This window comes from Acartia tonsa, chromosome 1 (genome assembly GCF_053477335.1).
Source record: "Acartia tonsa isolate MP-2025a chromosome 1, ASM5347733v1, whole genome shotgun sequence".
NCBI lineage: Eukaryota > Metazoa > Arthropoda > Copepoda > Calanoida > Acartiidae > Acartia > Acartia tonsa.
The window spans coordinates 50,881,374-50,903,626 of record NC_137260.1 but is presented as its reverse complement, the minus strand read 5'-3'; the positions used below and the strand labels follow the sequence as shown (position 1 = coordinate 50,903,626).

The 22,253-nt window shown below is 29.5% G+C and overlaps 1 protein-coding gene across 5 annotated transcripts in view; it reads right to left on the bottom strand.

The window, feature by feature from the left end:
* Positions 1 to 22,253, bottom strand: part of LOC145323275 (3',5'-cyclic-AMP phosphodiesterase 4C-like) — a 325,817-nt gene that overhangs the window by 124,502 nt on the left and 179,062 nt on the right. The window contains exon 1 of one of the 5 annotated variants that reach the window (XM_080165729.1): positions 19,982 to 20,241. The exons of the other annotated variants lie outside the window; for them this stretch is intronic. The gene's annotated coding sequence lies outside the window, so the exon portion shown is untranslated. Of the gene's footprint in view, positions 1 to 19,981; positions 20,242 to 22,253 lie in introns of those variants that run through there. 5 annotated transcript variants of the gene reach the window in all.

Below are 22,253 nucleotides of genomic sequence, written 5' to 3'. Positions count from 1 at the left end.
AAGTTTAGTGTGGTTGGTTAGGAATGGAATAACCTTAATACATAGCAAGACAGGCATCTTCACTTGCTCTAAATTAAGTTTTTGGCGCCAGAAATGTTTATGGTCACTGCAGTCTCAACATACAGAAATATTGGTGGAATTCATTGAACTGACAAGTGGACCTAAGAAAACCCCCCACCTAAACTCATTAGGAAGAAAAAATTATTTTATAGATGTCAGGATTCTTAACCTAACCTAACTTGGCACCAAATTTGCACAAACATGTACCTTGTAATAATGGTTTTTATAGCCAACCTGGCAGACTTGGGAAGTTATTAAACAATGTACCAAGAATTTGGAGTAAAAGTATAAGGCTCACTAAAATATTTAGATATTCTGGATTATAGTTATTATCTTACTTTAATATTTATAGAATTGTTGGTCATTATTTTCTCTAAATTCTGAAATACAAGAGAAGAAAGAGAAACAATTTTATGACTTTTAAAAGGTAAGCCTCTAATATATTGTATTTTTTCTTTCTTAAATGTAATGGGTAGCTTAATATGGACATGGAAAGTGATCTTTGTAAACTAAAATACACATATGTAATACATGAAATGTACTTTATAAACAAAATTACAAAAGAAAATGCACAAAAAATAGAACTGGTAATAACTCTTGTTGCAAAAGGATGACAAATGTGCAGCTCACAATCTTAATTTATCTTCACAATGTATTTAATTTTCTAGACATAAGCTAAAGAAGAGAATATTATTATAAAAAGTAGAATAACAAATTTTCTATTCATGCTGAGATTTAATCTCTTCTGTAATGGAAAGGATTTAAGCTTTGTGAGCAAATTTGTCTCCGGATTTTATAATATTTTTATTATCTTATATTTTTAAGATTAAACTTAGTCTTATATTTCTTTTTCAAATTGCTTTTATGCAATTTGAATATTTTAAGACTGTTTTTGTTCTAAAGTGGAATAACACACTCTGTAGAGGTTTGTATCAAATAAAAAAATCATGATATTTTCTTTCTTGGTTGTAGAATGTGATCATTCTTGTTGAACTAAATTTTAACTCTCTAGCATCTGACTCAACAAATTAACTACATAACAAAACAAGTGACAGTCATACAGATTAACATTTGGATTTTTAAACAAGAGGAAATTTTTTTACTTTGTTATACACAATACTTTGGCTTTGTTGATAATTATACAGTGAAATGTTTGCTATTGGAATCAAACAAAAGCATTTGATCCCTATTTAACTCAGTAAATTGACCCCACAGGGTTAAGGCCCCCGCAGGGGCTAATATTAGGAGAAAAGCTACTGTGAAAATACGACCATTTACGATACAATTACTTAAAGAATTTTATTTGTTTTGTTTCTCTGAAAATATTAAATAGCATGAGAGTTTTAACTGTTAATAGACCAAAATTCGAATGGCCTTCCCAACTGGATAATTTTCGTCATTTGGAGCTGACAACAAATTTCAGTAAGATTTTATCTTTTAAATTAAAAAAAAATAAACATTGTTGGGTGTTTTTGTACTATATTAATAAAAACAGAGTTAAGCTAATACTTCTACAACGTTAATTTAAACTCACTAATGATAAGATTCGAAAAAAGGATTGGTTTTCGAATATAATATTTTTAAAATAAAACCACGTCAATGCTTTTAGTAAAACGAATTATTTTCGAGGCACTATTAAACTTGATAAAAATTGATATTAATAAAATTTTACGTGAAACTTTAAATCGAATTCTGGATTGACCATCTAATCTTGTATATCTTTTGTAAATTTCAAGATAGCAGATCTCAGCAAAAATTGAATAAATTCTTTTTATCCCTGGAACATGGCCAAAAATAAGTGTTGGAAAGATCTAGTGGGACCAGCACAAGCCAAGGTTAAGTAATTTCTTTAATTTAGTAAAAGAAATAACCTTGAATTTTTTTCGATATTGATAAAGGTAATATTTTTTCAACACAAACCTAAGTAAACATTGTAGATATGCGACTAGTGCATAAATTTTTGCTTAGAGATCGTTGAGTTTGCAAAGATAGTCGCCCATTTTTTAGCTATTTAATATCTAATGTTAATGAATGTTACTAAAACCCATTCATTGTTGTTAAAATGTTTTGCGTTGCATTAAATATGCAAAAAAAAGTATCAGATGTGTAAATCTGCGAGGCTTAAATGCCTTTCCAATGCACTGATTCAATTTACCCTTGTCCTTACAATATTCTAGCACAGTTTATGCATTTCATCCTTTTAAATAGATTGGGGGTCAGGTAGCCTATTTGTACTTTCTTGACCATCATAAAATCAATGCAAAAATATAGGAAAAATTAGGTTAAAGCTTTGGTTGAAAAAAATAAATTTTTTTCTCAGTTTTTTCATTCTGAGGCAATCATCCTGGTTTTACTACAAATTAAAAGCTCTCACTTTGAGTAATAAATTTACAAATAAATTGATATCAACAATAAAAAATACACCAAACTATATAAACTAAACATACAGCCCTTCAGCATTTGTTTTCATTTTATTTCTTGCGGCACAAAATCTAAATATACATGAGAATGTCACGTACAATAAAGTTTGCAAAATTTTAACAAAATAAAACAGCTAGGCTTAAAATATATGCCATTCCAAAAAGTCTTGATTACATTAAGGAACGATGTGCTTGCATTTATTCTTTATGCATAAATGATACATGGGTATGGGTTAGTGTAATAAATATTAATCTGCAACAAAATCATAATTTGATGAATGTACTAGAGAATCATAGATTAACAATAACATAGAATATCAGAAAGGCAGGGGGAAGAAGAGAACAGCTACGACTAAATTTACCTTTATTCCCTCCCACAATATTAAGCAACTATCAAAGACTTAATTTTGACACATAAGTATTAGGGTATTGATTTATTTATTGAAAATAATAATATTCATTGAAATTACTTAATTTTGAATATAGTTTTAAAAAGTAAGCCTTAATTATAATTATTTTTTTTAATAGTCCATAATAAGCTACATACCTCCAGCTATTGCTATGCATGATTTCAACTTTGTAGATAAGTTTTGAAATGGTAGTTGAATTACACTGACTTCTATACAATTCAAACTGAAATTAAATAGAGAAACAGGCATTCAAACTAATTAATTTCAAACTTGACTCATATTATTCGAGCACCATGCAAAAGACAACAATCTATGTAAATGGAAGAAAATTTGGTATTTATCGATTTTAAAAAGTATTATCCAAGTGAAAGAAATTTAGGGTTCAAAATGAAAGAAAGGGCGAGAGTCAGACAGAAATAAAAACAAGGATGACAACATCACTAAAGTATAGCTCTAATATCAGAATGAAAGATGAACTAACAATAACTCTTGTAGAGTTTCAGAACTTAATAACAATAAGTTATTTGTAAGTTTAAACAATACAGTAAAAGGTCATAATTTTATATTTAGGATTTTAGATGCCTCACTTACAATATTGTATCTTGATGTCCTAGGAATCATAATTACAAAAATAAGACGAAGAGGATAATTATATCATAAAAAAAGTTATCTAAAATGTTAAAAATCAGCATATTCTAAATAGATACTCGAACTGCTATGTATTCTCATACCTAACTGTTTTAGGAATCATCATGCAAAGTTTGAAATAAATAGGGGAATTTTAACTTATCTAAATTAACGAAAAAAGCTAACTGTCACGGATGGACGGACAGACCGATTCTAATTATAGAAAAAACTTCGCTTTGAAAAAGTTAGAGACCGAAGGTAAGACAGGAAAAAAAGAAGGGAGACGTTGTCAGAGAAAGAGAGAGAGGCTAAGTAATTTTGTAATTAGCAAAGTGTTAAACAAATTAACATCTACTTTGCTCTCTTAATAACCTTTTATGTATATAATTAGAATAGAACTTATGTACAATTCTTTGTACTATCATACATCCTAATATAAAAGTAACAGGATGTCTGGCTTTGTGCAGCATTTGAGTATATTCATTTGAAAAATTATTCCTTTTTCATAATAAAAGTATTTGTGATTTAATCCTCTTTTATGATTCTTATTAACATACAGATAAGATAAGATAAAACTAAGTAGGTGAATATTAATAACTTGTAAAGAGCTCTTCAACATAAAGATAAGGAAATGTCTATTCATAATTATGTTAATAATTCGGTACAATATGTAAAATAGTACCTAATCAAATGGTAATTTATTCTAGAAACATTATTTTATTAATAAAACATTATTCTCTCAGTCTCACACAATAAAAACAGAATATGATTTAAAATAGAATAATAATAAAAAAAGATTTTTTAGAAATAATAATTTTTATTTATAGATTATGAAAGATAATAATTTTTTATCTCCATTTGTCCCAATTGTAGAATATGGGCTGTCAAACCAGAGATGTGGAGCTTATAGGATTTAGAAGATGTTATTTCATTTTCTATTTTGTCATACCAAATGATGTGTTTTTCTTTAAATCTATTACTTTGATGTGTATCTGTATTAATTATGTTTCTAAAAAATTTAAAAAATATATGAAAATTAAATTTATCTCATATAATTTTTTAACCAAATAAACGGCTCCAAATCACTGAAATATATTATCTCTTCCTCATATGAAAAGATGATTAACTATGGTATCTTAGGCTTATATGTATAGTGTATACCTAACTACCAATTTTCATGGGAAAGGGCACACTCACTTTTTTACACATTTATAAACTTGCTTATTTACTAGGGTTGGGCCGGATATCCGGCCGGATAGTTTCAATATCCGGTATCCGGATATCCGGTGTGGTCGGATATCCGGCCGGATAGTTTCAATATCCGGTATACGGATATCCGGTGTGGCCCAACCCTATTATTTACTTACCCTCTGATATATTCACTAACAATTCTTGACAAAAAAAATTAAGAATACAATACTACAAAAATACTTCTTTGTCTGAAGATTAAGATCTCAGAAATTACTGGTCCGAATAGGTTGTACTCTTATTTGTAGTATTTTTTCTTGGTCTTCCCTAGAGGCTAGGGGCGGTGCAATTAGTAAGTATGTATCTAGTTAAATCTTTTATTATCTTTATAAAATCTACATATTTAAATAGAAGATTAGCTTTGCTATTACACTATAATACTTTTTCGTAAAGTAGTAAGCTTGTTTCGTTGTTTTTACTGTTGTTAACACTGTATAATTACATGCATATATTAGTACATTCTTATGAAGCTAGAATGGCACATACTAATAAATCTGCTTTGTTGAATATGAATATTTGTCCGTCCTCACTACACATACACACCAGAAATCTTAAGGGATTAGACAATGGCCGAAAAATTGATGTCCATCCCCCAAAATGTTACATTTACCCTCATGTAGATTTCAATTAGTTGATGAAAGGTTTGGACACTCAACTTATTGAACCAACTATTAAAAATTAGATAAGAGTTACCAAAGTCGTTGATCCAATAAGAAACATTATCATAAAACATTGGGGGCTAGTGTAATAAATAGCCACTGTCCCCTCCCTCCCTGTACATACATACATACAGCACAAGTTCTTACAATAGAACAGATTTGTCAGCTAAATGGAATTCTCTTGAAATTCAGGCATAAAGATAAGGTTCTTTTAACCTGAAATGACTTTCTTCAATGTTTATTATAAGAAGTCTACTGATTGAATTAAAATTCAAATTTCAGAAATCAAAAAATTTAGGAACATTGCCCTTTGCCCCTTGCATTTTCGCATAACAAAAATAAAAACATGGAACGAGTTTCTTGAATAAATGTATTCTATTTGTACGTTATTTTACTTTCAATTACAAAAAAAACATAATTTAGATGAAAAATCAGGATTTATTGAAACCTTCCTTTATCCCTGATATAAATTGAATGATAGAGTAGCAAATATGGTTGAAATACACACGCATCTGTATTCATGGATAAAGCAATAGGACAAAACACAATATTAACAAGAAGTTAAAATTAACACTAATTTTCATGGTATATCATAAATATTGGAGGTTAGGTGAAGAAATTGTCAATGTTAATTTTACCGTCATTGCCCTACCTCTACTCAAGAAATGCTTAGCCCAATATAAAAGCTTAATTTTCATTTTTACCTTTAAGCAAAAACGTTGGATAGATAGGCTTCCTTTTTATTGATAAAATATTTCATCGCCCAATCTCTGTGATGGCTACGTCATTCAATGACATGAAATTATCACTTACAAATACACATACGGACAAAAAATACATATATTTTTTCTTCTATCTTTTGAATTCATATTATTTAAAAAAATTCTTTATCAAATATTTATACAACTGCCAAATATAGACTTAGTTAAGGCAAGAGGGAGACAATTATAAGAGAAATTTTTTTAGAATTGATTTACCAATAAAAAAACCCTAACAACATTTAATTTAAACAACTAAAATATAGGTTCATTAAAAAATCATTAAACCTATAACTCTAAGTGGTCTGATTTGATGTATGTTTTAATCTTGAACCAAAGATGTGAAGTGGGGTTCAAATAGGCAGATTATGCCATTCTACAAAATTCTATTGTTAATACCCCAGCAAATAACACTCTAACTTTATATTTGCGTATCAAAACAAGAATAACTTTAATAGCAGCGAAGCGAATTAACAGATACTTACAGTATAATTTAAAATAAATTGTATTATATACTTAGTTAAAATGTTACGTTATAATGTTGATTCTGTGCGATGAGAAAGCTCTATATGGCAAAAGTCCTTTAGTGACCGACAGACCTACTGACAAAGAAGCTATGTATCTAATAATAAAATTATATATGTCATAATGTTGGAGCTACGCAACCATAAGCAAACCATTATTAATTTAATGTTATTGTTATTATACAACTGCAGTAAATGTAATATTAACATAAAAATTTTCAAGAAATATTTTTTTAAGGAACAATAATTAGAATTAGATTTTGTAGGGACGTCCTCTATAGGGGTCATAAATTAACCAATTTAGGAAGGTTAAGGTCTTCCCCCCCCCCCCCCATTCCTTTATCACTGTGATTGTATACAATTAAAATCTAATGTCAATACAAAAAAATGAATTACAGAGAAGGTTTGCTACAAAAAATTCCAATGCCAAAATGTGTCCAAAAAAGTACATATAAAATATTTTAAATGTAGAGTACAGAAATCATAAACGGAAAATATTTGCTATTTAACACTTATTTTCTAATAGTAGTAATTTTTCATCATTTCTGATAACATGTAAAAGAAATAAAGTGATAGGTCGATTTTGCACTGGTATGCTTGTATGTTTATGCTTATTTCAAAAGAAGATTCGTAATTGACATAAAATCATTAAAGAACGATAAATTCACCGCATATTTACCTATACCTTGATCTCTATATATTTAGAACATTTTATGACAAACTATAAAAATTCGACCAGTTTATAAAACCTTTCATATTGATATTTTATTTCATATTTGCAATTCAGGAAAACAAAGCATTTAATAGAAAAGTTTAAACTTATTCTAATATTTAATTATATGTGATTGAATTACCATTTTAGCATAGAAATATTTCTTATTTTTAAAAAAATTTTACTTATTGCTTAATATGCTTAATCTAGATATTAACTAAAATATTTCTTTTTCATATGCTTAATATTATCTTTATCTGTTTTCTCTGTTTCATATAATCTGAAGCTTCTAGTAACTAAAACACAGCAATGTATGTAGATATCAGTTTATATATTACCAATATTTTCAATGCATATGTAATTTAAAGTTAAATGTTAAATTGATACATTTAAAAAGGAAAGATTTTCTGCAATTATCCATGGCGTTAAATTTGAACCAACTAGTAGTGATTTTTATTGCTGTTGTGTTGTCTCAGCTGAATTCAGCCGGGCGGCTTATATGATCAACCACATTACAGCTAACCCTCCCAAAGACGCACCAACCCTCAGCTGCGCAAATTTTTAGAAGCTTCAGCCGCAGCTACAACGAACTGCACGGCTTATAGGAGGTATCAGTCACTCGAAACCGCAACCAAACTTAGCCGCAGCTTCATACAGTCTCATTCATACCTAACAAATCTAAAGCGCAGCAACAAATGGCCAAGGCCGCAAAATTTAAATCTATTCACAGCCGCAGCTGATTCTAAAAAAAATATTTAAAACTTCTTTTTTCATTCTTTTATCTTTTTATTTGCTTTTCCTGCTAAAACTTTTATAATACAAACGTATGAAGCAGTGCAGATATAATACATGAACATTAATTTACAAGAAAATCTTTAGCTTTGTCTATAGATTATTGAATTGTAGATGGATGTATGTTTGTTGTATCTATAAATAGTAACATAAAATATGAGAATTTAGAGTTGGTGTATGTGTGTATATCTATTACGTTCCAGGGTAACAGGATGGTTTTAGAAGAAGAAAAAAATGTTTAATTGTTTAAATAGAAGTATGACAAAAAGATTTTTAAAAATAAATTTTAAAAATAGAATTGTTAATTTCTTTCTAACAATACTTTTTTGGTAACGTTAAACTTATTTCTCGTATTCATTCGAATCCGGTGGATAGAAACCGGTTCTCATCCATACGAAAAAACTATGTCTAGCATCGTATTATATCTAGCTTTCTACGAATATAAAAACGTACAATCATAAGATTAAAACCAGTTTTTTAGCCCGTCCATTCGGCACCTGAAGGCTAAACAAACTGGTTTTATTCTTATATTGTACATTTTATATCCGCGGAAAGCGGTCTATAATACGATGAAAGAAATAACTATTAAAGTATTTGAATTAAAAAATACGTTTTGTGATTATACATACACACTTCCTAAATGCTAAGGAACTACGAGAAAAATAATGATAGGTTGTATAATTGTCTATGCCTCGGGGGTACCGAACCCACCACCCCATCCACCCACCTGGCCATAACAAGATTATATTATATGCATCTTTTTATTCACTATTCTACATTATTATACACAAAACAAAAAAAAAGTTTAGCAAAAACACGGAGAGACCTATGTATTTTTTTTTTTTGGGGGGGGGGGGGGTACGGTAATTTATGTACAATGTGCAGTTTGTTAACGTTTACTTATATTTCTGTTGATCTGTAACATTATTTAACACTAGCGGGTATGCCTCTAGTGGCACTTTAAATGTTTTTTTTTTGTTCTTTATGTTGCGTTCAAGTCTCTCAAATATTTGATTTTCCCCCCGTTTTTTTGTTATTTCTCTTTGGGGGGTGGTGGTACCCTCCCCAGAAATAGATATAAACCTTTCCGGGGCCTATGAGAAGCTAACCTGTTAAGAAGAACCCGCTCGGTTCAGCGGTTAGCGAGATCATTCGGTACAGACAGACAAACACACATCCTGTTACTTTATTATAAGGATTATTAACAAAGGTGGGAATGTCGTAACCTTTTTAACACTGAAGAACTAAGTTCATATAATTCAAGGGTTTGTTGTCTACTTTTTAAAGCTGTTTATAATACGATGCGAGAAATAACTATTCCTTTATAATAACTTACCAAATAGATTAAAATGTTAATTCTAAAATATAAATTAGTTGCCAAAAGCTAAAGTTTGAAAGTTTAAATCAGACTTAACTGGCCTTTTCCAAGAAAAATATCCAGCTTTTTTCTAAAACTTTCTTCAAAAACAAAAATTTAAATCTATACAAAAAGAATTCAAGGCATTGTTCATTATTTTAATTACAAAGCAAAACATTAATCACTGCCTAAACAAGGATTCAAACCTATTGCATGACAAATATCAACATAAAATAACGATCACTTACATAGAAAACTATATTTTGAAAAAGTTTGGCAGGTATTGTCTTATAATCTGTAAACATTATCCAGTTGTCTGTTAAATTTAGTTAAATCTACAAACCTACAAATCTATTTATAGAGTGGCTGCCGCAATATAAAAAAGCAAACCTACTGCTACCTGCCCATATTTCTTCTTCCTCCAACTCTCCTCCAAAGTTAAATGCCTTTAATTACGCCCTATGAGCACACACAAATAAAAAGGTAATTAGGCTGTGCCCATTTAACATTTATTACTAATTAATTATTCATGACGGGTATAAGGTCAACTTTATTAGATATATCAAAATAAAAGGACCAACATTGGGTTGTAAGTTTAAAGTTTAAGAACTTCTATCTGTAAATTACTGTAAGGTAAATATCTATCTTATTGATTAACCCAGGTCACCTTCTCAACCATGGAAAGAAAATATATTATGAAAAAAACCGTTTTTGTTTCTTAACCTCTATCTTTGTATTCTTTATCATAGCTTATTAAGGCATTATTAATTAACTAACAAAAACATTTTTATACACTGTACTAATATACAAACTGACTTGAAAAAAATCTATTTGAATGAATATTTACATCCACTATTTAAGGGGTTGTTTATATGGGAATGTTTATTCCTATTTTAATATTGATTAACACTAAAAAATGTTTAGCATAAAGATAATTTGCCTATTTTATTTCTTAAACTAAATTTTTTTCTTTCTTCAAAATTAAACTTTTTACAAAAATATAATCTAAAAGTATTTTCCTTTTCTTTCTATTCAGAAAATAATGTTTTATATATTAGAAATTGGAAAAAGCATTGAATTTTTTATGACAGAGAAAATGGGCTAACCAAAAAAAAAACATTTAATTTTATTAAAAAAATATTATTTGTAAAAAAATTACAATACTTTAAAATGTATTGTTATTTTGAAACTATTAAACATTTCCTTTTCTATATATCCTATAAAATAGCTTAGAACCATTGTATAACAATCATAAAGCTTTCCTTTTCATTGCATAGGATAAATGCATGTGTACTTTTATTGAATAAGTCTTGTAATAGCTTGTTGATAAGAAAAAGTTTGTCCTATTTTATAATAAACAAGAATGACAACATCCATAAAAGCGAAGCACTGAAACGGTAGGACAAACGGACATTAACACTTGTATAGTATCTGAACTGAAAGATCGGAACATAAATGTATAAATGTCGAATCAAAATTGTAGGTAAATTTGTTGAAAAACTGCTTAAAAACAGGATAATGTTTATGGACATACTTACATTTTTGGACTTGATTATAGAGTTGCTTCGTTTATAATATAGTTCTTTGTTGTCCCAGGAATCAATATACAAAAAATCAGATTAAACGGATAATTAAAACACTTGAAAATTTGTTGTTAAAAAAGTAGAAAAATCAACATGTTTAAAATGGACGTACGGATATTCTGGTAATGATTATAGAGTTGCTACGCTTTCTAAATCGTACCCAACTACTACAGGAATCATCATGCAAAGTTTGAAATCGATAGGACAATTCTAACATGCCTAAATTAACGAATAAAAGCTATCTATCTCGGACGGACGGACGGACCGACGGACCGACCCTAATTATAGAAAAGCTTTGCTTTTAAAAAGTATAATTACAATTTAAACCGACAAGTTTATCTTTTTTTATAGGCGTAAATAAAAGAAATTTAGTTGAATTCAGTTAAACTTATGTAATTAACTTATTGATTGGTCTAGCCTGGACAGCCAATAATAATTTTAGCCAGGAAAGTACCATCAATATTATTTATTCGCGTCATGTTAAAATTAACACGTTTGCTTTTTGTTCAAATTAGCAAAGATATTCTACAAAGATCCTGAAGCTATTGTATTAAAATAAAAGAGCTCGCAGAAAAGATAAAAACGTTCCAGTATTCTTTTTAAAAGCGAAGCTTTTCTATAATTAGGGTCGGTCCGTACGTCCGTCCGAGATAGATAGCTTTTATTCGTTAATTTAGGCATGTTAAAATTGTCCTATCGATTTCAAACTTTGCATGATGATTCCTGTAGTAGTTAGGTACGATTTAGAAAGCGTAGCAACTCTATAATCATTACCAGAATGTCCATATGTCCATTTTAAACATGTTGATTTTTCTACTTTTTTAACAACAAATTTTTATATGATCTAATTTTCCGTTTGATCTGATTTTTTGTATATTGATTCATGAGACAACAAAGAACAATAGTATAAGCAAAGCAACTCTATAATCAAGTCCTAAAAATGTAAGTATGTCCAAAACATTCTCCTGTATCAAGCAGTTTTTCAACAAATTTACTTACAATTTTGATTCGACTCTTTCGATACTTTTATATTCTGATTATTCAGTACAGACACTAGACAAGTGTTAATATCCGTTTGTCCTACCGTTTCAGTGCTTCGCTTTTATGGATGTTGTCATCCTTGTTTAGTAACATTCCTTTTTATATTTGCTTTTAAATTGTTTTTTTTTTAAGTACTGCTTTTTCATTTAAATTTAAATCTTTAAGAAACTACAACAATTTTAAAACTTGTTCAACAAATACAATATTTTTTCAAAGTTGCTACGCAACTGAAACTTTATGAAAATTTTTATTCTTGTTGTAGTATACATTTCTTTTTATGAAATGTCTATAGTTGACACGTCGCTATTGTAGGTTTTGTAACTACACAAAATATATTAATTGCTCTTAATGAAACACATTGTTCAAATTCTTTTCATATTAAATATTGTCATAACTCAAAATCAAATATATTAAAATTTTAAATAATAAAGAGTTGATTATAATTCAAATAGCTCTCATTTCATACAACACAATATAAAAGGCTAAAAAACCAAAGAAAGTAAAAAAGCGTTAAAGATATAGATTTTTCTTATGATTCTACTAGCTTCTATATTCTATACTAGCGGCTACGCCCATAGACGCCTCTAGGAGCAATGGTAGGAGGGGGAAAAGTCGACCTCATCCCATTTTAAATTTGAGTTTCAAAAGAGTTCAAAAAAAATTGGGGGGGAGGGGGGAGAAGATACCATCTCCAAAAATAGTTTAATACCTTCCCAGGACCTATAAAAAACTTCACTGTAAAGGAGAACAATATCGGTTCAGCAGTTAGCAAGACAGACAAAAAACGCTTACTACTTTATATAATAGGATACACTAACTGTGTGCTTGTTCGTTCTAGTTATTTCTTTCATAAGTTTTTATTTGTACTTTGTTGAAAATTTAAATTGTTGAAATCATTTGTCACAAAATATACATTTAAATTTTCTTTATTTCTTAATAATGGAAAAAAGCGGGAGGGTGGAAATGGGTTTCTTCTGTTAAAAAGGTGATCTTTTATTTCTTTTTCCCCTGCCTCCAAGACTAGAATCACTTAGTAACATTGAAAAGTTTTGGAGGGTAGATTTTGTTATCATATGATGCCTATTTTATAGAAAGAAAAAAAATATTTTCAACTGCCTTTTAGGTGAATCACGCTAGTGTAAACGTTATTTTTAGTTTGTTAAATGCGGCATCATTCTATTTATGCCTATAAATAGAATAATATAACTAATAATAGTAATACAAATGTAAAAATAATATTTATTGCAGTGTGCTTTGTAAATAAAATGCAGTACGTTTTAAAAAATTTGTAGTATATATTATGCATGTTGCCCAAAATTGTTTTAATTCCTTACCTACATATTAAAGCTTACTTTTTATTTTCAAATAAAAAAGATGATGCTTTTCAACGAAATTTAGAATAATTCAAAATCCTTCTTGTTTATAGGAGCTTAACCAAATTATTTGCTTTACCTTATTCTTTTGTTTCATACAACGTCATTTCAGTATATTATTGCCTTTCTAAATTTTTAAATAACTTTTAAAATGGCACAATTGGTTAGGTATATTATTTTTTTTTTAAATACCAAAATATTTGCACTGTGTTCCATTCCTATGTGTTTACAAACAAGAATAACTTTGTGCTGATAATCCTTGAACAGGAAATGGCAAAACTTTGCCTGGTGCCTGCTCCAACCATTTCCTCAGCACAATTTTCCTCTTATTTCTTTATATTCCATTTACAAAGTAAGACATTTCTAATGCACTTTGTTACTTGAAAAGTAGTTCAATGACAAACATTCACATGCAAATTATTGATTTGTAAAACTTTTTGAAATTATTTGCAAAAACTAACCTAGTTTAAGGTTTTAATTATTGAAAATATTTTGCAATGTGATAAGGGTAATGTCAAAGCTCGAAAGCCAGTCGTGTGTAAGCCACCAATAATCCGTAGACAAAACATTCTATAAAATTAAAAAATCAACTTGATCTCTAAATCTATTTTTAAAATTTGCCTAAGAAAGACATAAAAACATAATATGCATTACTATGCTTCTTATAATTTTATTTCAAGTTGACATTTATTTTGTTCTAAAAAAAGATAAACATTTAAAATGTGTAAATCAAATGTACGCAAATGCTAGAAATGGATTTTGAATCCCTACAAGTCTATAAAGAACCCATAAAATGTAACTTTAACACTCATTCAAACAATTTGTTGTCAGTAACTTTCAAAATATATATAGAAGGAAAACTGAGATAATGTTTCGTGTGTAGTATGTGTTGTTGATAATTGCAAAGCTTTTCTACAACTAGTAAGTATTTCAATATAAAAATTTGCAGCTAAAATTGGATAGGTAAATATGAAAGCTTTTTGAAAAAGACATACTTTTTGGGTTTCTTATATCTGCTTTTAAAAGACGTAGAATTTATGTGCATTTGTTTTTAATTTGATAATTCGAAAACAAGAATAAGGTATAGCCAACAAGCGAAACAAATCTAAAATGTTATTTGTGTTGCAGATAAAAAGGTCATCAAATTTATTATGTGTTTTCCCCCTCCCCCCAAAGATAAAAATCACGTCCAGGTTTATAAATTAGTTGTTTGTTTGAGCTGGTTTGGAAAAAGCGGAGCAGAATTTAAATACATTTGCAATAGCTGTGCGTAATAATATGATTCTCTGTTATGGATGTTGTTATTCTTGTTTCATGTATATGCATTTGCTTTTCTATGTTTCCATGTACCAATATTATCGGTTCTTTTAATGCAAAAAGGAAACAAGTTTGCTTTAGGAGTTTAGGATGATGGGAAACAACAAATACTGTACATGTACATTTTATAGATGAAAGAAACTGCATAGGTTTCCTATTTTAGTAGCGTATAATGCTGTATAATTTACCTAGCCAACAAATCTGTTGCTTTTTGTGTAATAACTAAATATGATTAAACACAAAGAGAGGGGTAGGTTTCTGGTAAATCCGTAAAGGTTATGTGTTATAAGTAAAAAACAGTAGTAGAACGAAAAAAATTTATGTTAACTTTAAAAAAAAAATTGTCTATAGTTCTTTTCAATGAGAAATACACATATTTCGTGAATATTATCGTTCTACTACTATTTTTAAGCCTTAAAACACAAACTTACCCCTCTCTTAGTCTCATGACTCAAACATATTGCTTTGGGTGATATTCAGTGGGTGACTAGTCATAAACACTTCTCTGACTTTGCCGTTTTGAGTAGAAAAAGGGTAATGTTCATTTAAAATCAAAAGACTTTAATTTTACATAACTTTTAGAAGCTAAACTACTGGTAGACTATTTTAGAAGCTATTTAAAGTGCCTATATAAAAAATGACGTCATATTAGAATAGTCCATGATTCTAATATGGCGTAATTCGGGATTTTTCGGTCAAAAGTTTTTTAATTTATCCTCTTTTTTATATAGGCACTAAATTTATAAACTTTTGCCGAAAAATTCCTGGATTACGTCATACTAGAATAATGGACTATTCTAATATGACATCATTTAGTAGTTACTATAAAGAGCTTCTTATTTTACAATTAAAATAAAAAACAGACATTAATTTTGTAATGTCTGAGAGTATAGTTAAGTGTACTTATAAATAATGCAACAAGAAAAGAAAACTTTATCTCCCAGGGGCTGAATATTCAATTTTTGTGTGTGTGGGGTACGTCAATCTTGATTAACCTCCACTCTCACAATATTTGTATACAATATGTAATACATATATATTGTTATAACATATTTTCTTCGTATTTTTATCCTCAATCAAAAAATCAAATATTTTACCTTTTATTACAACAAAACTACTCGATAACGCTAAAAAAATTTTAATTGATAAAATTAATCTAAAATGAGTGGATTTATCATTACTTGGATTTTACACCAGATTTTAATGTTCCATAATAAAGTGAACTCTGTAGCGGGCTAAAATAACTTTCCCCCGACTTTACCCCATCCATTCCCCTCCTACTAGATAAACAACCCGAGCAATAAATGCGTTGGGATATTGTTACCTACATTGAGGATAATTTTCTCCTGTGTTAATATCCACGTATATTCTACATCCATAAAAACAAGAAGCAGAGGTGCAAGAAAATCACTTATTAAAGTCAGTTTGACTTTAGCATAACGTTTGACAACAAAAGATATAACACGAGCACTGTCACAATGCACATAGGGCCAAGGGAATTCATGGGGGAGGTGAGGGGTGTGTGTGTGAAGGGATGTTTGCCCCTCAAACGTATTTGAGAGTCCTTGCATACGGCTAAAATAAAATGGAATTAAAGACAACTTTAATTTTTTTTTTCATTCCATGATTTCAAAAACTATTGCTCGTGACTTTTTTATTGTTATTTTAAACAAATGCAATTTCTAAGCGGATTAATACTTTTAAATAAATTTCTCAGAAGCTAGTGTACTGTAAAATACATTCTAAAATGATTGGAAAATATTTACTTTTTAAAATTAAAGTTTATCCACAAATTTTTTTAATAAAATTCTCTAAACTTGAACATCACATTTGTAAGACTGATGAGGTGATTTTAATGCAAATGAAAGCATTTATTTCAAGTCCACCAAAGGGACAGTCTCAAAAGAACGTCCAAAATTAGTAGGTGTCGTGGTACTAATTAGTTTTCACATAAAAAGTAAAAATGATATATTAAAGTGTTTTTTTTTTATTTCTACCATTTTTTCATCTAAAACTTAACAAGTAAACAAAACCTAAAAATAAAAATCGGAGTTTGTTTTAAACAGATTTAAATACATACAATATGCATCAAGGCTATTTATTCAACAGAATGCAAAGCACTTTGAGCAGCGTAGCCACCCTATAAATTACTTTGGCTAAACATCATGAACACTTTTTAAATCTTTAAGTTTTGGAAGATTGTTTTGGTAATTTATTCAATAATTCAAACTTAATAATACATCATTTATTTAACCTACGCTTTAATCGACATGACTATTTCATTAATTTATACCAAAAGCTACCCATAAAATCATCCTTGTTTTTTAAAGGTAGTTAAAACATCCTTAAGTACAGGAGATGCAAACCATTAGAGCAAACTTATTCTATCTCTTCTTTTTACTTTAACTCCATTTAATTCCCTAGAAGATTCATCTAATTGAGTTTTTTTTTATGTGTTAGTGTAATCAAAGTAAAATCAATTAGACAATATTTAATCAAGGACAATTATGTTTAACAGTAAATGCATATCCGCTTAACATTCTTAAATAACTTATTGTTTTTTATTTAGCATAATATTTTTAGATATTGTTGTTCGTTTTGAATATTTTGTAATCTTTAATTTGTAATTCATACAAAGTCGATGCTAATTCTCATATTTTTGTGATTAATTTAAATCATGAACACACGTAAGATAATGTAAAAGAAATAAATCTTTAAAATATGTGTTATAGTATGTCAAGTTAGATCTAGTTAGCGGTTGGAGCTTAGTTTTATTTTATGATTAGCTTAATTTATTGGCAGCCGCCTGCAATCATCAGGAAAATCAACCTTTCACAATTTTAAAAATCAGCTGAAAGTCTAGACTTGACCCAAATATGGCATACATCTTTTTTTTTTAAATATCAAAGCATTCAAACTGGTTTAAATTTGAGACTTGTACGTTGCTGATGCGCGGCTGCCAAGCCCTGGACTAACAATCTTTATATATATATAAAAATCTTTAGCAGTATTTTTCTGATGAAATTAATTTGATCCCCTCGATTATCGGGTTAGTTTAGAACTTGAACAAGGATCATTAGAATCAGATCTTTCTGCAAACTTTTCTCGGTTGGGCAGATAATAAAATACAATAACAATTTCTTATTTTTAAAACATATGGTATAACAATTAAAGATTATTGGTTTTGTTATTTCGGTAATATCCTACAAGTGTCCAGTTGAACAATGATTACCACCCCCCCCCCCCCCGCCATTATTTTGAAATAAATTGAAACAAGGTGGGAGTGGGTAGATTTTGTCCTAACACTGCGGGGATACCCAGCACCCAACGTAACCTAATCTCACCTGACCTTAAAACAACAACAAACAAAGGAAAAACTGCCCCCCCCCCCTGTTGTAATTAAAAAAATTTTGATTTAAAAGAGGGGGAATTCAGTGTTTTCGTGTTGTAGCTCCAATAACACACAAAAAAATAAAAAAAATTGTCATTTTAGAGGTTTTTAGGATCATGCTAATTTGATTTAAATTTAAAGGGTAAAAATTTTATAATTTCATGGTTAATAAAAGAAAATCACTTTAAGCTGCTCATCTACTTGAATTCTGTTTACACAGCGCATAATACATTTTGTTTGTACCCCTTCTTCATTAAATCATGCGGGCTCCTGTCCAAATTTTAAGAAAATTTACAAACATATTATAAAATCTTTTGTAAGTTAAGATAAGATTTAACATTAAGAAAAAGTAAAATCATTTAATTAGAATTTTATGTAAGACGAGTTCTTTTTAAAGAGGCTTATTAGATTCTGAACCTCAAATACCAAAAAAACTTATATCAAGTTCTATAATTAGGTATGTATGGAAACTTTTGATTGAACTTATTTAGTCAATACTTCATATTAATAATTCTTATAATTTCTTTTTAACAAAAAGAGTGTGTTTTCATTTCAACCAATTTTAATAAACTTCACACAATTGAAGTTTTATTCAAGCATATCTTATTTCAAACAAAATTTGAGAAATAAAAAGAATTAATCCAAGTCAAGTATTTCAAATATTATATGGGTATGCCAAAAAGGTGAACAGTTGTTGTAGTTGCGAATATACTCTACAACTAGATATAAACGTTCTTTAGTTAAAAGACCAACCTATTAATATTATAATTAAAACAAGGATGACAACATCCATAAGTAGCGAATCACAAAAAATCGTGGATGGGAATACGTAAAAGTAGATTTAAAGTGTATTTATTAAAATCAAGAATAGATTTATTGGAGAAAATAAACACGAAACCTTGTTTTATTTTGAATGATGACGACGGTCAAAGTAAATTACATAAAAGATGCTCATAACAATGGGAAAAATTATCTTGATACTGATATACCAAAAAAGTTTCCCCTATTCTGTCTCAGACGGACAAACGGACAGACAGACGGACGGACGGACAGACGGATGGACAGACGGACGGACAGACAGACGGAAAGACAGACGGACGTAAGGACATTTAGAATTATAGAGTAGCTTCGCTACAAATAACTGCAGTCTGTTCCTTAATACACAAATTTCTGTTTAATCAATTAAACAAAAATATCAGTTTCGTTAATTTAGTGACTATCTTGCGCTAATAAATTAGGTTTTTGGTTAATTCTTTAAAATCAAATGTTAATTTTAAGACAGGTATATATTCTATTTTTCTTAAAGCCGCACCTTTGGTATAATGGTATGGTATGGTATTTATGAATTCCACTAACTAACATTATTTGGTATACAAGAATAAGTATATAACAAATATATGATATGATAAGATACAAATTTAGAGATTGCATTATTACATATAATAATTTTATAACCATATCATAAGAATTTGGAAGTTAGGAAGATCATGGCACTACATTGTGACTGAACACGTTGTAGGTTTACCCATGACTTGGTTATAATTATCAGGTTAGAAGTAGGGTGATGGCAGCAGAAAGACAAGACAAGATAAGTTTGTATTTTTTCTTTTTTTTATGTGTACACAACAAAAAAAAACTATTGTTCCATAATGACAAGAAAAGGAATTAATGATATTGCATAGACTATTAACTTAGCTCGCGTATAAAACTTGCCCTGGTCTGTGTATGGATATATCCACCTTTAGTTGGTTTATATTATATTTAATATTCACATGGCTATCAACAAAAATTACACCTTGTCACTACATATGATTTTTTTATCAAGAAATCACTCAAGTCACATTTTGAAAAATAATCTTAATGTATTTCTTTGTGATAATTGAAATGTTTTATACTTTTTATTTCAACTGAATATTGATGCCCCTTGAAGGGCCTGAGTATGGATATGTGTGTTTACTCCCAGGGCCTACTACTACTAATTCTTATGGGATGGATATAAACATGGAGGCTGTTCTTATATACAACCCCCAAAGGGAAATTTTATTGGGGCATGTTGAGGTATTATTCTCTCACATATTCAATAGGGAAAGTGTTTATATTAAAAGATATGGAAGTGGATTGAGAGTGTGTGCGTGTGTATGTGGGTGAGGGGACTATATGTATATTTTCACAAGGGAAAATGTGAGTGAGGCAAACATAAACCAATACCCACAAAAAAACTCCCAATTGCACATGGAACCTTCTCTCTATCTCCCTCTCTCTTTCTCGCTATCATTCTTTCTCTTTCTCTCTCTTCTCATGCTTTTATCTACGCGTTGAAATGTGAGGTAAAGGTAAAACTTTTCATTTTGCAGTGAGTAAATACGGCAAGTTAACCTTGTGTGTGTGTATGTGTGTGTGTGTGTGTGTGTGTGAGAGTGTGTGTGTGAGTGTGTGTGTGTGTGTATGTGTGTGTGTGTGAGAGTGTGTGTGTGTGTGTGTGTGTGGTGTGTCATGTGCCTAATTGTTTATGCATGTGAATATTTAGGTTTTTATGTTTGGTGGGTGTAGCAAGTAAAGAAATAACAAGGACATCATTTTTCATAGTGCAGTGAAAAAAAAGCGATTTTTTGTTTTGTTAGAGCAGTCATGACACTCAATTACAAAAACTCCAACTATACTGTCTGAAGCAAGATGTCATGGAAATTATTGGTGTAATAGGATTTTCTTTTTCAGTAAATTTTAAATGATTTTAGTAAGTGTGTAATTTATACTTGCTTTTTTAACCTTGATATCAATTCTTAAAATATGTATTTTTTCTCCCTCAATAATTGTAGATATAGAGTAGCTACAAAATATTGTACAAAATTGTTTGATTTTATTAGAGGATTGTAAACATAAATGCGTATGTATTCTTCGATATTTTTTAACAAAAACTATTTGGTAACAAGTGTGAAAATATTCCATACATATTTTTTTTAAAGTAAAGTTTTAGATTTAAATTCTCACCAAATGAATAATCTATTCAGCCTTAAAACTATTGGTGTACTCAGAGATTCACTAGGGTGATTTAAAGTTAAAAGGGGGCAAAAAAAGGAAGGCAAGCCTGCCAAATTTTAATTTAAGTTAAAAGTTAATTACCCAATGCCACTGCACAGCAAGTTAACTCCTTCTTTAGTCAAGATTTGAGTAAATGAGTATTATGTACTAGAAGAATTATAAGAATGTAGATTAACTTATCTACACAGGTATATACTTATCAAGCTTCAAAGTACTATAACTAGAGTTGGGACGGATATCTGGCTGGATATCGGATATTGTGACTATCCAGCCGAATGTTCGGCAACAATAACAACAGTCACGAGTATTATTTTAAGTTGCATAGAAAAATGATTTGCGACCTACCTTAAAAGAAGTAAGTCCTTTTCATATTATAAAATACCATTTTTTGCTACTTCAATATCCAGTTACCCGGCCGGATATCTGGTAATTATCCGGATTTTCGGTATCATCCAAATATGTATCTGGCAAAACCCAAATTAAAACAACACACAATTTTGGACTTTCAAGAAAAAAGGGGTTTAGTCCCTTTCGTAACATCGCCCCTTATGGGGCGATTCTTCGTATTTTTCACAGTAGCTTTTCTCCTATTTCTAGCCCCTGCGGGGGGCTCTAACCCTGTGGGGCCAATTACCTAACCCTGTGAAGCAATCACCTAACCCAATATAACCTAACCTAACCTAAAATAACCTATAAAAAGCCATTTTAAAAATACGACGAATCGCCCCTTATGGGGTGATGTTACGAAAGGGACTATTCCCGAAAAAAGTTACTACTTTGGAAGCTAATTTTCAAAATTCTAACAAATATAATTGCCAACATTAATCAGTTGTACTTAATATCTAAAATACAACCCTATTCTACTGATTAAATGATTACTATGATTGTTATAGCTAAATAATCAGTGATATCTATCTAACTAAATTTAATTAGCAAAGCTTA